The sequence below is a fragment of the Neopsephotus bourkii genome, unplaced genomic scaffold (genome assembly GCF_033783945.1).
Source record: "Neopsephotus bourkii isolate Nb327-2 ecotype Australia unplaced genomic scaffold, CSIRO-AGI_Nbou_v1 NB_107, whole genome shotgun sequence".
NCBI lineage: Eukaryota > Metazoa > Chordata > Aves > Psittaciformes > Psittacidae > Neopsephotus > Neopsephotus bourkii.
In genome coordinates this window covers 3,015,018-3,021,385 of record NW_026900624.1, presented here as the reverse complement: position 1 = coordinate 3,021,385, position 6,368 = coordinate 3,015,018, and positions in this window count along the sequence as shown.

The following is a 6,368-nucleotide window of genomic DNA, read 5'->3' as shown; positions in this document are numbered from 1 at the left end:
GACACCAGCATAAGGTCAGTGGCTTCTTATTTCCCCATACCTCTCAAAATCCATCCCCTGAGTTCATCTAGGAGCATTCAGCTTAGCTGCCTTACTTCTGGCCTAACCTTTTCCAGCAAATTTTAGAGGTAGTGGTCTAGTTGTTTCAAATACAGCATATAATTTGAAATAGTGTGGTACATGGGTGAGCACCATGATGGGTAAGTATTCCTTCTGGCTTTTGCATCTGGAGCTGTGAAGGAGGGGCTGGTCTTGGAGTTGTAGAGTCAAGATTTTCACTCTCTTGCAAAAATGACTCATAGGATCAGTCATGTGGATAGCACTGTGTCAAAGGCACTGGCCTTTTTTTCCGCTGCTGGTGGAAAAGTGGTGTTTGGTATCCGTAACAGCTAAATTCTGGAAGACCTCATGCTGCGAGTAAATCTGAGCATTCTGAAAGTTAGTCTGCTTTCTGCTACAAGAGAAGGGCTTTGAGGAATCCACAAAACCCTGGGGAATTTCATTAGAAATTACCTCTTCCCCTATAGCTGGAAGTGTAGCTGGAAGTAAAGACCTGAATCCAGACCTCTTCAGTTTCTGTTTTTAACTCACTTTTTTAAACTGAAATTTGAAGATTAGAGGAGATTGAGGCAGATCCTTGCAGACATTTGGCATAAGACCTCTGTGTGTGATACATTAGTACTGATAATGTCAAGAGAGCAACTGGAAAATCTCAGTGTGAATTTAGGAACCTTTATAAAATAGTTTCATAATCAGTTACTGTTTTCACACTCTGAGATAAAATGCATGGGATAAAAAGCCAAAGTATTTTGTTCTTAGTTGTTTAAATTAAACTTTTAGTCAAAGTATAAACATCAGTTCCAAATAATTCAGACTCTGTCTTACTGCTACCAATGATGGAAGTAGGTCACTTCAGGAAGGAAGGATGTAGAAAATGTCATAGTTTTACTTAAGGAAGAGAAGACACATCTGTTTTGTAATTGTCATGGAATACAAATACAGTCTTGATGCTCTTTTATTTCTCAGAGAGTCAGTTTGACACCATTGAATATGTAGCCTATGGTTTAACTCCTTTTCGATTCAAGTTAAATTACCATTTAACACCCTCATGCTACATATAGTAGTAGTTGTATCTGGCTTTCAATCTGTGAGCAGCCTCGTACCTCTAGGATAGGTTCCCAAAGCTTTAATAAGCAGTAGGCTCTTGACAGCGATGAATGCTGTGACTGTGAAGGGTTGCAAAATGTCTTTGTGGAAATCATGACTGTAGCATGCATGCAGCTCTTAAGTGTGATTCATGTAACTACTATTTTGATGTCTGTATGTGTCAGAACTCTTTGTGAGGTTATTTTAAGAGCAGAGGACAGAAGTGAGGCCACAGGCTGTGGCTTCTATTGAGGTGCATGCAGTTATGTGGGTTCTTGAGCACAGGGACCCACGATTTGCCACATATCCCTTGCTATAATGTAGCACTCTACTGTGTGTGTTGAGCTAGGGCAAACCTTTTTAGATGTCAGATTCAAAATTAGGTCACTGAGGGCTATCTAGGACTTTTGTGGAACGAACTGGTACGAAAAATCCTAACTTCTCAAGTGCATGAGAAACCCAGGTAGCATCAGAAAAGAGCAAAGTGGCTCAAGGTTTATGTCTCATAGCCAAGAAAACAAAGGCCACAGCGTGATTTCTCATTATTCTGATGGGCAGGTGCCAGCATCCACAAAGGTGACTGACACTAAATCGTATCCCTCGACTGGAAGTCTGGCAAGGTGCTATTTAGAATAAATTGTTGCTCTAAACAGAAAAGCTTCCCCTGGTGTGAGCGGTTGGCATAAACAAGTGATACCCACTTTCTTGCATTTTCATTCTGTACTTCCCACTAAGATGTCCCTGGTTTTCATCTGTATGTACAGTGGAAGAAATAAGTCATACACATGCAGCTTTTAAAACACCTGGGATTTCTGCCAAGTGCTGCTGCACCAAGGCTACTTTTATGCTGCCGGAGTGACGAGGAACTACCTGCATACATTTAATAGTATTCCAGTTAAACTATATACCAGGTACTAGAGTGTATTTCAGACTGTTAGGAGAATGGATCAGAAAGTGGTTTACTCAGTGCTGTGCAGCAGCCCCAATATCATGGCTAGCCAAACTAGTGCTTTACCAAGAACTAACAGTTGCCTGTATTAGTCTTTCAGGAGGCCTCCCCCCTCCCCTCTCCCTCATGAATAGAATAAGAATAAGAATAGCTAAGTTGGAAATTATCTACAAATCATCACCTAGTCCAACTGCCTCACCACTGCAGGGCTGACCCAAAGTTAAAGCGTAGTATTAAGGGCATTGTCCAATTGTTCTTAAACATAAATACTAGTAAGTAATACTAAAAGTATTTTTGGTCTTTATTCTGTTCTCATGAGGAGCCCTGTAAGCTTTCATGGTTCTTTTCATGGGAGTCAACACATTTACTGTGCTTGGCTTTAGCTGCACACATTAGCTACATCTACTTTGTTTGACCAAGCTGAGAGGAGGAAGTTCAGGTGATGTGGATTGGGCAGCAGCAGTGGTGCCATGAACATGTTTAGTTCCCATTTTGTCACATAGGGCTCCCAGCACTGTTGTTGGGTCTGTCGGTCCCTGCACTCCCTCTGCTTCTTCCTTTCTGCCCCTTTCCTGAGTGTTGGCATCCAGTACACTGGGGTACAAATTCATCTATGTTTCCCCTGTGCCTGCCCCATGGGAGGACTGCTGGGATGGGGCAGCCAGAAGTGGATGTCCAGGTGTTTTCCTCAAATTCTCCTGGAAGTCCTGGTATCTCTCTCTCACATGATTCAACTCATCAACAGCACATGTTAGGGAGACACTTGGCTTTTCTTCTTGGTGCTGCTATGTGGCTGACTGTGAAATTGTCAAGAAGTATTTTTAACCTGAGATGCATGGTTACATTAAGAATTTTACAATTTAAATTTCTGATACAAAACACTCTGGCAGAACCCCCATTAACTGTATTTATAAATCCTTCTGTGTGTATAAGCATAAATACTTTTCAAACCCAACTAGAAACTTCAGAGTTACATGACTAAGGTTTGAAATAGCAGGGCTTTAACTTTCATTCAAATTAAGAAACCAGGAAAAGTAATGTTAAACAGTGGAGAAAGTAGGGGCATTTTCCTCCCCAGTTTTTCAGTTATGCAGAAGTTTTCCAGATTATTCTTACTGTCTTCTGAGAAAGGAAATAGCCTTTCTTTATGCAAGTGCCAAGAACAAAAAATCAACGAACAACAAAACCCCCCATACATGAAAAGAATAGAAACCATCAAAAGATACCTTTCATTTTTAGTGGTAGAGGTTTAGTATTAGGAGCTGTTATAGTACACAAAAAGCCTTCATAACCTCTATCCTCACTGAAAATTAGCATGGCTTAACTTAATAGTAACTACTTCAGATTAGCTGTTGCAGAGTAACCCCCTACCTAAGCACTGTCTGAAAGGGAGTGGGTTTTGTTTGTGGGTAACTGCATAACACAGGTGGAGCTAAATCTTCTTTTTGAATTCTGAAATAGCACTCATCTAAGGGAGCTGATCTACATAGATATTCCAGCACAGGTTTAATGAATGATGGACTAGGTAATGCTGACTGTTTTCCAGTGCATGGATTTATTTTTAAGCTTGGCAAAAGCCAAAATGGGGAAAGTGTGGATGCTGGGATTCAGTTTAGAAGATGGAGGTCACACCAACTTTGAAATGATTGCCTGATTTCCTTTCAGTGGGTGCCTGAAACAGGGCTGTATTTACATATTAAAACCAGAAACAAAGCAAGATTTTTCAGTATAAACAGGTTGTTGAACACACTTTTCCTTTTCCATATGATACTCTTAGGGGCTAGGGAATGTTCTCATCAAAGACAAGGCACAGTGGGTAAAGGAGTGCTATTTTTTATAGTTTACACCTATTCTCCTGCATTTCTTCCTATGAATCACACTGCCTTGAAATTACAGGCACATATTTCTGCAACTGCTCCTCAAATCATCACTAGTCAAATGATGATGAATTAAACCCTTCAGAAGAAATTTGGGTCAGCACATACCCTGCACTGTTACTCAGGAAGGCTTGTTTCCATAGGAAGGCTTGCTTTTCAAAGAATGAGGTGATTTCGTAGAGCCACAGGATTGTATCTCTTCCCATCTCAACTTTAGTTTATGCTACATTAAACTTAAAACCTTTCTTTAAAGGTGTAGCTGTTACTCATGCTGACATAACTTGTGAAACTCTCTGATAATGGAGAAAAAACGTATGTCTTATGATTGCTTGATCAGCCCATAGGTGAACTTAACTTTGCTGGCCTCTAACAACTGTAGCTTCTTTTAGGTAGTGCCACAACCTCCTTTGATGAAACCTCAGGTGAAACTGGTGGATGAAAACATGGATCAAGATAGAGCATAACTGAAAAGAATCTCTTCCATACCTAGTAAGTCATGAAACAAGGATTGAAATCCTCCTTACACATGGGGCTTGGTATATGCATATTTTTTTTTATAGTCTGCAGGCTTCTGAAGGAGGCAGAGTTGGATTCTCTGACTTTGAAGTCTTGTTTATGTAGTGTTTTCTGAAATAAATCTCCACCCGAGAAGTTAAAGTGGTGGTAAATAAGCATCATCATCTTATTTTGATTCTTTTTGTACTGACATAATAAAAATCTTTTGGTTTTGATATAAGATGTTATCTTATTCAGCTCACTACTAAATTTGAAATTATATTTGTACTGTGTGTAGCCATAATATCAGATATTACTGCTCAAAGGATGTGTTGATCTGTAGCTTTGGTCAACCCTTTTGAGATAATAGGTAATACCAATTTTCCTTGTTTGTGAGCAGCTCATCACCTTAGGTCAGGATAACAGGTGATTTCAGTTTTGCAGTTGATTAAGCAGCTTTGTGGTTTTCAGGCTTTAAAGCCCTGTTGGAGTTGTTTAGAATGCATTTTTTGATATGGAGATGCAAAGAAACGATGTGTTCATCTTCAAATTACTGTGAAGGAGTATGTTTCTTAAAGTAAGCAGTGAGTATTTCTAAAGAAGTTGTAACAGAAGAGTTAGGGCTGGAACTGAGCTTAAGATCATCTAGTTCCAACCCTCTGCCATGGGCAGGGACACCTTCCACTAGACCATGTCACCCAGGCCTCTGTTCAACTCTGCCTTGAGCACTGCCAGGGATGAAGCATTAAAATCTGCTTGTGTCTAGCTAATATTAAGTGTGGACACAGACCTTTCATAAGTAGGGCAGGTTTGCTTTTTTTTTTTTTTTTTTGTTATTCTTCTTTTATGTTTGCTTTCCACTGCTTGCATAGAGATGTGTTGCCATGAAGCTGAACGATGTTTGGTATGACTCGTCATGTAAATTTGAGAGTTTGGCTGGAATTGCTAACCAGTCAGCTATATATAAAGCAGGAAAGAGTTGATTTTGTTCTGTCTTGGAGTCTGCTATTGATTTAAGCTGTAATTCTCAGTGTTCTCAACTCCTAGGTCTTTGGTCTCATTAAAAATAAGGATCTCTTATAAATGCTCAGCAGTGAGTCAGGTGTGTGGATATCTGTATTTAATTCTCAACTGGAATTAAGTGCTTAACTTAAATTGCTAAGGTTGAAGATTTTGCCAAGTAGCTTTATTCCAAAGCAAGTCAAGGAAAATAATAAGAAATGGGGTGTTTGATTTTGCTTTAAAACTCCCTTTTTGCCTTCAATAATCATAAAAGATGCTGGACAGACAGGAATGGAGATTGGTTTCTGGTCTACCAAGTGTGGCATGGGAATTCGCATGTCTCAGCCTTGAACTGAAGAGACCACCTATATATTTATGCTGCAGAACAGCACCCTTTTATCCTGCATGAATGGCCTGATGCTGTGCAAGACACCACTCTGTCACACGCCAGCAGTAGGTGTCTGAGGCTGGCTCTGTGTGGTGCCTTGCTTCCTTGTGCTAGCTGGACTGTGAGGGCTGGGGGGGCTTGTGGAGGGCTCCCCCCCTCTCCCTTCCAGCTGATTAGTTTCCTTAGGAAAAAAAACTGGTCTTGTTCTTGACTTAATCATCCATCACAGCTGTCAAATTACCTCCTGTGCAGAGATGCCGAAGCACGGGCCAACCCAGTTAGCAGGTGGCCACTACTTAGAGGAAAAAAGAGTAAAAATTGCCCTGTTCACCCTAAACTGTTAATGGCTTGAGAATACAGTTTAGGTCATAGCAAGTATCACTCGGCCTGTAAGAGGCAGCACTGCAGTAAATGTCCATCTGATTGTCAATGCATTTATTTATTTATTTTAACCTGTCTTTTAACCTGGTTGTTGCATACTTACTTACGTCAAGTTCTTTTGCTTCCTCCA